Consider the following 12145-nt stretch of genomic DNA (forward strand, 5'->3'; position numbering starts at 1 on the left):
TTTCAACATTCAATTTTCAACTGTCAACATTTGTTTTCAACATTCAACATTCGTTATAAACATTCGATTTTCAACATTCAACAACAGTTTTCAACTTTCAATATTCGTTTTCAACATCGAACATTCGATTTTCAACATTCAACTTTCGTTTTCAACTTTCAACTTTCGTTTTTAACATTCAATACATTTGTTTTCAACATTCAACCTTCGTTCTCAACTTTCAACATTCGTTTTCTACATTCAACATTCGTTTTCAACATTCAACATTCGTTTTCAACATTCAACATTCGTTTTCTACATTCAACATTCGTTTTAAACATTCAACATTCGTTTTCAACATTCAACATTCGTTTTTAAAATTCAACTTTTGTTTTCAACATTCAACATTCGTTTTCACATTCAACATTCAACATTCGTTTTCAACATTCGATTTTAAACGTTCAACTTTCGTTTTCATTTTCAACATGCGTTTTCAACATTCAAGATTCGTTTTCAACATTCCACATTATTCAACATTCGTTTTTTAACATTCAACATTCGTTTTTAACATTCAACATTCGTTTTCAACATTCGATTTTCAACATTTAACTTTCGTTTTCAACTTTCAACATTCGTTTTCAGCATTTAATTTTCAACATTCAACATTCGTTTTCAACATTCGACTTAACTTTCAACATTCGTTTTTAATATTCAACATTTGTTTTCAACATTCAATTTTCAACTTTCAACATTTGTTTTTAACTTTTAACATTTGTTTTCAACATTCAGCACTCTTTTTCGCCCCCTCTTTTTCAATATTCAGCGTTCGTTTTCAGCATTCGATTTTCAACATTCAACATCGGTTTTCAACATTCAACATTCGTTTTTTACATTCAATATTCGTTTTCAACATTCAACTTTCGTTTTCAACATTTATCATTCGTTTTTAACATTCAACATTCGTTTTCAACATTCAACTTTCAATATTCAACTTTCGTTTTCAACTTTCAACATTCGTTCTCAACAATCAACATTCGTTTTCAAACATTCTATTTTCAACTTTCAACATTCGTTTTCAACATTCAACATTAGTTTACAAAATTCAACATTCTTTTTCCACATTCAACTTCTAATTCAACATTCGATTTTCAACATTCAACTTTCGTTTTCATTTTCAACATTCGTTTTTAACCTCAGTTTTCAACATCAGTTTTCAACTTTCAACATTAGTTTACAACATTCAACATTCATTTTTCCACATTCAGCATTTAAATTCAACATTCGATTTTCAACATTCAGCTTTTGTTTTCAACTTTCAACATTCGTTTTTTACATTTAACATTCGTTTTCAACATTCAACATTCGTTTTCAACATTCGATTTTCAACATTCAACATTCGTTTTCAATATTCATAATTACGAATGTTGAATGTTGAATGTTGCAAACGAATGATAAATGTTGAAAATGAATGTTGAATGTTGAAAACTGAATGTTGAATATTGAATGTTGACCGAAGTCAGGAGCCTGCAGTTCAATGGTTGTCGTTGTTTCATATCTGCCATATCAATTCTTCGTAAAAAAAAAAATTCATAAATAAGCCTGTTATTTATCTCAATTGAATTGTTTCATATTTGTCATTTTGTTGCCTTTTATAGCAGACTATACTGTATGGGATTTTTCTCGTTTTTGATGGCCGTAGTTGCCTATAGGTTGCTTGCATCCACTTCATTTGAACTTTAGTGTATAAAATGTCTTATTAGCAATCATACAACATCTCCTTCGTTTTATATTAATCATCTGATAAGGGTACAGTCACTAAACCAAATTACGATGGATGGACGTTTTGGACTGTCATAGTCCTTTGTCCTTGGCCTAATTTTCATAATGACTAATGAGACTGCTTAAAAAAATTGCTTACCTGGTTTTTTTTCGTCTTATGAATTTTTCAATTATTTTTTGTTGTATGATACTTATATGCTGTTTTTTTTATAATTATATGAGCCTTGCTAGATCTACATGTCCATTGGAAAGATTTAACCATACACTGACCTTATTTCATGGATCTGTGAGCAAGGTTAAGTGTTGTTGTGGTTTGACTCTCAGATAATATAAGATACACTTTTATTTACTTGACTATATTTGTTGTGTGTAATGATTGTATGGTATACTCCTGTCCGACAAGTCTAGTTCAACCTTGTCCTGGCTCATTGGTCAATGGTTATTTTCATGGTTAGGTCTGTTTTTCATATAGTATAAGTGATAGGGGAACTATTATTGGTGTATAGAATGATTGTTAGATGTACATGTCTGTTTATCATTGATTCCACAGAAAACAACAGTAGGTGTATTCATTCAATTGGACAAACTTGCTTTGCAAATAATTAAATGGAAAGGTAAACACCAAATGATATTAGGGAATGGTTTTAATTAAATGGAAAGGTAAACACCAAATGATATTAGGGAATGGTTTTAATTAAATGGAAAGGTAAACACCAAATGATATTAGGGAATGGTTTGAATTCCTTTGCTACAAGTGAAATGATGTTTTTTAACATTGTTTCTATATCATATCTTAAGTAAATGATAAACTCTAGCTGGACTCAAACTTAAAACTAATAGAACAAAGTTTTAGTTAAAAAGGGAAGGGCCAGATCCCCAGAATTTGTTTCACAACAGAGCCATTCTATAAATGTCTTCTAATCTATTTCCGTAATACTTAGTATAACAGCTCCATCTCTATACTTCAACAGGTTTTAACAACATTAAAGTGCATAGGCACATCCAGGGTGTCCCTGGGGGAAACATTTGGTTGATTATATTGGGAATCACAGAAACATGACTGGAGCGTGCACCCTCTTAGGTCAGTCAGTGTCACCTTGATAAAAAGTTCTGGATCAGCCACTGAAGTGTATCTTTATAACATGTGACAACAGATGATCCCATTTTAATGCCTTAAAATTGGTAAAGCAGCATTTTTGAAAAATTGACAAATTCTGATTATTTATAAAAGAAACATTATCAATCATAAGTAATATTCTATCACATGTAAAGATAAATTTTGTCTCCAACTGCACATTATGACATAAATGTGAAATAAAATAAAAAATTATGCAGACTTCTTATCAACTTATGAATTCTATCCTAATCCGATAAATAAACAGCTGCGCCATGAGCGCATGATACGCCTGACGTCTTGTGTGGAAGTTTTATGCAATAATCATAAATAGTTTCTGAGAAAGTTTTAAGCAATAACCATCTATTGTTTTTGAGACAAAAAACTAAATATCACTAAAATAAAATTTTGAATCAAAACCAAAAAGTATACAGATCTTTAGATTAATATAACAAAGAAGTGTGTAAAGTTTTAAGCAATAATCATAAATTATTTTTGAGATACGGTGCGACATGTAAAAAAAACCTCCCCTGTTTAACAAAATACTCAATAACTCCAAAATAAAGTTTAGAATCATCACCAAAAAGTATACAGATCTTTAGATTAATATAACAAAGAAGTGTGTAAAGTTTTAAGCAATAATCATAAATTGTTTTTGAGATACGGCACAACATGATGATGATGTAAAAAAAAACCTCCCCCTTTTTTACAAAATACTCAATAACTCAAAATTGAAATTTTGAATCATCACCAAAAAGTATACAGATCTTCAGATTAATATAACAAAGACATGTGTAAAGTTTTAAGCAATAATCATAAATCGTTTTTGAGATATGGTGCGACATGTAAAAAAAACCTCCCCCTTTTTTACAAAATACTCAATAACTCAAAAATAAAATTTTGAATCATCACCAAAAAGTATACAGATATTAAGATTAATATAACTAAGAAGTGTTTAAAGTTTTAAGCCATAATCAAGAATCATTTTTGAGATACGGAGCGACATGTGAAAAAAAAACACACCCCTGTTTTAGTTACAAAGTGCCGTAACTCAAAAAGTTTTAATCTTATTTTCACCAAAAAGTATACAGATCATTTGACCATCATAAGAAACAACTATGTTAAGTTTCATGAAATTTGGATAAGTCGTTCTCAAGTTACGGTGCGACATGTTTACGCCGGACAGACGGACAGACAGACGGACGGCCACCGGACATTTGTATAACATAATACTTCCCGTCAAAATTTTGACGGGCGTATAAAAAGGGAAATTACCATACATCTGTTGCTCAAACTGTTGTCTAAAATCTAAAGTTAAATTTTAAAATTTTTTAACTTCTAAGGCTTTAAACTAGAATTTAATCAAACTGTAACCTCATCTGGAGGACAATCTCTAACAACAAGCTTGCTATAAATTTTAACCGTATAACTTGAACTAGAACAAACCCAAACAGCGGCTCAAACAGTGAAACTCTTTTCCCAACTTTATCAAATTGTAGCTCAAACTTGTTGGAACTTTACAATCAAAATAAGACACATTTAATCTATGCCTGGGATACTAGCAGTGTAGGTTCAAACCTCAGACATGTTTGACCAACACTCTTAATCTGTCCATTAAAAACACACAAGAAATAGTAGGCAGCTAAAATTTCCCCAAAACTAAACAACCATTTTGTATACATGAAACAATTTAATGATAAAGAGACATGATGAAACACAATGTATTATCTGAGTAGCATTTTACTTCCTGTTGGGCAAAATGTCTTGCATTAACTTTCTCTTAAAGCAGGAAGTAAATCATTCCTCCAATCTACCATTAATTAAAACTGACAATAAATAGTTCAACAACTTATGTATTATGGCTCTTAGAAGACTATGTCACATGATCAACTTGATATTGATTTATCAGTCAATTGTCCTTGACCTTTGTTAACATGACTGATGCACACCCACTGTCCTTCTAAAGTCTCCTTCCACAAACTAACCTTTAAAAGAGAAATCAACACCAATGTAATATTATTTCTTGTAGACCTGTGCATTATACATACATTTTTTTTTTTTTATAAATATCAGAATTCAAGTTTTAATCAGACATATTGAGTTGTTGGTTTTCTCGAGAGAGAAAAAATACTTTGAAGAGAAATCTTTTGAAAAGATAAATAAAAAGAATAAATTCAATCAATCAAATCTCTTTAGGATTTCTTTTATCTATCTTTGTTAACAAAAATAATCTATCAATAAAAACTAAAATGTCTTATAAACAATCAAATGTACCAGGATAATGACCTGTGGTAAAAGTTGTGTTACATACTTATAATTACATTTGATGAATGTATCATTATAATATGTTATTCTGATTGGCTCACTGTACATCTCGCGTTATTCCTTAAAGCAATTGTATTACACAATAAAATTTATCCTTCATGATGACACAAGGTCCCACAATAAAAAGCACCGGTGAATTAAATAAAAACTTGATAAAAATCCTGTTTAATTCATTTATAAAAATTCCAAAATGCAAGTTTAAATTATTGCAATTATAACCCTGTTGCATTTTTAGCAATTGAGTAATAAAGACATCTCAATAATTTCTGAATTCAGTTTCATTATACTTACTTTGTTATCTCCCCCTGAACATGCCAATATATTGTCTGTTATTGACCAACTGAGGTGCCAAACAACAACATTATACTTACTTTCTTATCTCCCCCTGAACATGCCAATATATTGTCTGTTATTGACCAACTGAGGTGCCAAACAACAACATTATACTTACTTTCTTATCTCCCCCTGAACATGCCAATAGAGGTCTGTTATTGACCAACTGAGATGCCAAACAACAACATTATACTTACTTTCTTATCTCCCCCATAACATGCCAATATATTGCCTGTTACTGAACAACAGAGGTGCAAAACAACATCATAATACTTACTTTTTTGTTATCTCCCACTGCACATGCCAATATATTGCCTGAACAACTGAGGTGCCAAACAACATCATAATACTTACTTTGTTGTTATCTCCCCCTGAACATGCCAATATATTGCCTCTTATTGACCAACTTAAGTGCCAAACAACATCATAATACTTACTTTGTTATCTCCCCCTGAACATGCCAATATATTGCCTGTTATTGACCAACAGGGGTGTCAAACAACATTATACTTACTTTGTTATCTGCCCCTGAACATGCCAATATATTGCCTCTTATTGACCAACTTAAGTGCCAAACAACATCATAATATTTACTTTGTTATCTCCCCATGAACATGCCAATATATTGCCTGTTATTGACCAATGGGGGTGTCAAACAACAACATTATACTTACTTTGTTATCTGCCCCTGAACATGCCAATATATTGCCGGTTATTGAACGACTGAGGTGCCAAACAACATCATAATACTTACTTTGTTATCTTCCCCTGAACATGCCAATATATTGCCTGTTATTGACCAACTGAGGTGCCAAACAACATCATTAAACTTATGAAGTATCTTGTGTGACCAATCATTACCAGTTCCATCATTTGTCCAAATTATTACACGGAAATCCTGTAAAAAATCATAATTATGATTTTGTAACTGCTGAAAACTTTACTTTTTTATTTCATAAAACGACTCAAAACTTAGTATAATACTCCAGATTGCTACAAATGAACTATAAACTGTCAAACTCATTTATACTCAGCAGTATCTAAGCTGAGTCCTGTTCTGTCTTCCAACCTTTTATCATGTAATGTGCCATTCTTTTGAGAAGTAAATTAAAGAACTGGTTCTTTTATTCTCAACACTTAAGGTTTTCATTAAATTTAAGAATACACTACTGAGAAAATAATTATTTTTTATGATTTCTGTGAATAGAGGATATCAATACAAAAGAATGAAGAGACATGCGTAATTATCCACTGCTACATGAACAATTTTTAAATATTTGAAGAAAAAGAAATTTTCAATTAAAAAAATGCTTTTTTTGTAGGTCTTAATTAAAGAACGGAGTTCCAATATCCAAAAGCAGCAGCGGATATAATAAAATTCATTCTGTATTTTTTTTCTCAACTAAACTAAGTTATTTAATGAATTGACAGAAAACAAGAAATGATCCATAGTGCATGGATGCCCCACTTGCACTATCATTTTCTTTGTTCCACGGACCATGAAATAGGGGTAAAAACTCTAATTTGGCATTAAAATTAGAAAGATTATATCATAGGGAACTTGTGTACTTAGTTTCAAGTTGATTGGACTTAAACTTCATCAAAATTACCTTGACCAAAAAATTTAACTTGAAGATAGACAGACCGACCAATATGGATGCGTAGACTAAAAACATAATGCCCCTAGTGGGGGCATAAAAATTCCTTGACTGAGTTTTTCAAATGAATATAACCACTACATTAATATGAATATTTTCCATACCTGTGAACAGCTAGCTATAGTACTTCTAGGTAGACCTATTGAAGGAGCCCATGCCACATCTCTGACCCAGTCACTGTGACCTTCTAGTTTCTTTTCTTCTTTCCATTCTCCTTCTTCCTCTCTTATGAAATGAAATTATAAGTAAAGCAAAATACAGTATTTTCATTGATTATTTAAGACTCTTAAGAGCAACCATTTTCGTTTTCAAAGTGTTTGTATCCATATTAAAAATACATATTATCAAATTTCAGATTTTCTTCCAATTTCCTGCAAATAACAGGATATTGAACTTTGCGATATTCATAGCCAGTAGTAGATTACCATTGTCATCCATAATGTAGAAGAAATGCATGTATGATGACTTATTTTATCATAAATAGGATTTCCACATAGTGTTTTACATATGTCCCACAAGAACAGTTGTTGGTTGGATCCAGTACTATTAACCATGACAAGATTTGTGTATTATTATAATATTCTTCTAACTTTACAATATGTTCTTATGTTGTGCTGTTACACCACTATCCAAGGAAAGGAAGAGGGTTTAGGACTCATAAACATGTTTAACCAGAGCTTCCAATAATAAAAAGAAACCCCTAAATTGCTCATTACATCACAACATACAGATATAACACACATACCTCCAAATTTTTACTAAATTGTCAGATCCTCCGGAAACAATCCTTTTGACTGGTGTCTGTTTATTGTATGGATCTAACCAGGCACCAGGACTTACATAAGGAGCAAAACTAACTGCATTACAACCAATCTGTTAAAAAAAGCAAACATTTCACATTTAACTCATATAAGTTATTTAAACCTTTTGAATCAATAAATAGGAGCAAAAACTGTTTAGAGTCTTGGTAGAGTTGACATTAGAAACTACTAGTTGGTTAAAATGTATTTGACAAAAAACAATAAAGCTTTATTTGGGATGAGGCTATCAAGACATTTATTATATAACTGCAGTCATCATCCAATATGGTTCTTAAAGCTGATGTAAAAAATACATCAATTTTTCCTTTCAATTCACAGGCATATGAAACATGAATTCCAGTAAGCAATTTTCTAACGGAATAAATTTACAAAAGTAAATACTACTGGTACATATTAACTCTCCAGCAGTTCCTCTACTTACACAGGGCCTCGTTGGTCTAGTGGTTTAAGATGTTACTATTCACTAGCCAGTCAACACTGAGGTTGTCAGTTCGAACCCCACTCATGCAGGTGCACTCGACTCCAATCTTAATTGACTAGGATTGTCAGTTTTCCTATCGAAGGTCATCGTTTTCTCAGGGCACTCAAGCTTCCTCCACAAATAAAAACTGGCTGCCACAACATAGCCCAAAATCGGTGCTTAAAAGTGGCGTTAAAACACTAAAAATCAAATCAAATCTGTACTTACACTATGAGCATTATTTTTTTTTTTTGCTGTCCAACTTCCATCACCTATTAAATGAAAATATAGCTACATTAGATTTCTATATATTGAAAAGTACTACTTGTCATGGCATGATGAATAAAATAATTAATATACAATTTCTTAATACATGTAAAAGAGGTAGAAATGTAAAATCAAATCTATCAATGAATCAAAGATATGAACCTGCCATATAAACCTTGAATATATATCATTATTTGATACATGTTCTTGGATTACTGAATGAACTATAGAGAAATGAGAGGTAATTTATTTAATTTTTAATTCTTGATTCAACCCCAAATACTGGGATTCCTTGAGCATTTAAACTGACTGACATCAAAGTGGAGCATATAAGTATTTACTAAACATCAAATCTTTAGGAAAACAAAGGGACATAACTCTAGATCAGTATGTATCAAATTTGTCAAGATTACATTTCACCTGTATGGTTTTGACATTGTGTTAAAATCTAGAAAGATTGTTTTAAGTGGTACTTTATCATCCATTTACCACAGAAAAGCAAATAAATCTTTTAAATTAATTTAAGGGGATAACTCTTGAATGGTTAATGCAAAAGCTGAAGTTGACATCAGGTTCAACTTCATGATATTACTTTCAAATTTCAAAAGATGAAAGTCGAGCATTCTTTTTATTTATCATCCAGCAATGTTGATGTTTTTTTTAATAAGTTTTAATTTGTATTTTCTTATAAAAACAATTGCATTATTCAAAATTTGATTTACCTGAACTTGAAATAATGGATATAGAACCATCTGAACTTCCACATGCCAGAACTTATCCAAACTCTTGTGGTGCAAAAATAACTGAGTTTACTACAAAAAAGAAATAATTTGTTCATTAAATTTCATATATTTGATAAACTGAAAATTATTTGATTCTTTATGTAGGAACATAAACATATTTTTCTGCAATTATGAATTTCTGTTTTGTTGAAAAATGGTCTTGCATACGTGTAGTTAAGACCAATTACATCACAGTCAGACAAGACCATCAAAATCAACTAATCTGAAGTAATTTTAAGTTCATATGCTTACACATATGTTTTTTTCCCACTTCTACAGTTAAAAATGGTATATCTACACACATTTAAAGATATTGCTACATCTAAAAACGCTATGATAACCTACCTGACGAGTCATGATTTGTGTATTCATACAACTTTCCCCATGTGCCATTTGTTTCTTTCCAGATTATAACTTTTCTGTCATAACTACCAGATGCTACCAAATTACCAAACATTGGATGTGCCCATGCTAGCTGCCATACTGGTCCATCATGCCTACAAAACACAGATAATTTGCAATATAACTGGTCAATCAGGCCATAAAAAAGAATAGGTTTGTTTGACAAAACGCTACCTACCCAGAAAAAAGTTGCCTACTCAAATTCTTTTATTGTCCTGATTTGAAGAAGTTTTTTTTTAATCAGATAGGCATAATGACTAATAAACACCCGATACTTCAATTTCTCTTTTTGAAAAAAAGAGAGAAAATGCCTACCTAAATGGTTTATTCATTTTCCATGCAAATACCATTAATTGTTAAGATTTTCTGACAGTGAAAAGCACAATAAAGGCAAATTGATTATGTAAGGGGACATAATTTAACTTAATGCATACATGAGAAATAGACAAACAGTCATCTTAGAGATGTATTCTAGTACATGTATTGTGAAAAAGATTTTGGAATAATAGTTAACTGCAATCTAAAGACTCTTGTTGTATTGCCCTCATAATCTGGAAATGTTTAAAGTAGTATAAGGCATGCTGTAAAATGTGGAATGGACTTTAATATCATTTTCATGATTTGGTGCTTAAACTGTTTCTTTCAGTCAGATTAGCACAATAAAGGCAAATTGATTATGTAAGGGGACATAATTTAACTTAATGCATACATGAGAAATAGACAAACAGTCATCTTAGAGATGTATTCTAGTACATGTATTGTGAAAAAGATTTTGGAATAATAGTTAACTGCAATCTAAAGACTCTTGTTGTATTGCCCTCATAATCTGGAAATGTTTAAAGTAGTATAAGGCATGCTGTAAAATGTGGAATGGACTTTAATATCATTTTCATGATTTGGTGCTTAAACTGTTTCTTTCAGTCAGATTAACCATAAATAGAGTTGGCAATCCAATAATTCCTCCTGAATCACCATGTTTGACTTCTGTGTTGATTTGAAACATCATATATTTGGGTTTTGGACACTCCTTAAGTAAAAATTGTAAGATGAAAAAAAAGTGAAAATCTGCCAGATGGGGTAGGGATGTAATGTTTCATTTTTTTTTTGGGTAAGAAATGAGTGCAGACTAGTATTCTTTATTGTAATATTTTCCAAAGTAAGAAGTCTATGCATCATAGGTGTCATGACTGGTTTCAAGTTTGTTATGTCTTGGTTAAGGGGGATATATATTTTTACACTAAATCAATAAAGGATTTTTTTTTACCTATGCAATTTGTAAGTTTATCAATAAAAATTTGATTAAGGGCAACTATGATAAAAACAAGCATTAAATTCCACCCCTGAGAGTAAAAATTGCTGATTCAGCAAATTTTGCCTGATCTGTGGGTAATAATGTAAAAATGGAACAATTTGTTCCCAAGTTGAGATTTTTAATAATAGAGTTATACCTACCAGTGAAAAATGACATTTATTAAATTAAAATATAATTCGCGTTAACTAGTTCTCAACGCAAACATCTAGGTGATCTAGAAATAAAAACATCCATAGGATGTCCGATCACCTTACCTGTGTAATACACCCAAATACAGGTAAATACAGGTATTCCCATCAGTTTTGATTTTTGTCATGTTCCTTCAATCTACACATACATGTATCTCGAAATTCATCTAGGGGATGGTGGTGGCCCCTTCACTGGTAGGTATAACTCTATTATTAAAAATCTCAACTGGGGAACAAATTGTTCCATTTTTAATAATATTCATTATACCTACCAGTGAAAAACGACATTTATTAAATTAGAATACTCACTGATTCCAAAGCAGTGTTGAATTCATTCAACGGTGGTGGATGAATTTCCTTCTCTTCAAGAAAAAATCCACAAACAAATATCTTTCCAATAGAATAAAATACTACCACCATAACAAAAAACCCACTATTTACATCTATATACAGCTACATGTTATACTGCAAATACAAATAAAATATCATACAAATAAATGAATTTGTTTGCTTACATCCTATTCTAAAACTTTAGTGGCATCAAAATCTCGCAAATAAAACTTTGCGAATGTTGATTCAACTGCCCAGTCGGCAGAATCTAGAATTGATTTCAAAGAAGCTCCCTTGTACAAAGCCCAACTTGGAGCTATAGCACGTGTGGAATGTGCATTTACTTTCATATTGTCATCACTATAAGCTATTCTAATAGCCTGTACAATCCAACT

The 12145-nt window shown here is 31.2% G+C and overlaps 1 pseudogene; it reads right to left on the bottom strand.

Moving 5' to 3' along the window:
• Positions 1-4542: 4542 nt before the first annotated feature.
• LOC139512377 (protein SEC13 homolog) lies at positions 4543-11548 on the bottom strand (annotated as a pseudogene).
• Positions 11549-12145: the final 597 nt, after the last annotated feature.

This window comes from Mytilus edulis, chromosome 1, assembly GCF_963676685.1.
Source record: "Mytilus edulis chromosome 1, xbMytEdul2.2, whole genome shotgun sequence".
NCBI lineage: Eukaryota > Metazoa > Mollusca > Bivalvia > Mytilida > Mytilidae > Mytilus > Mytilus edulis.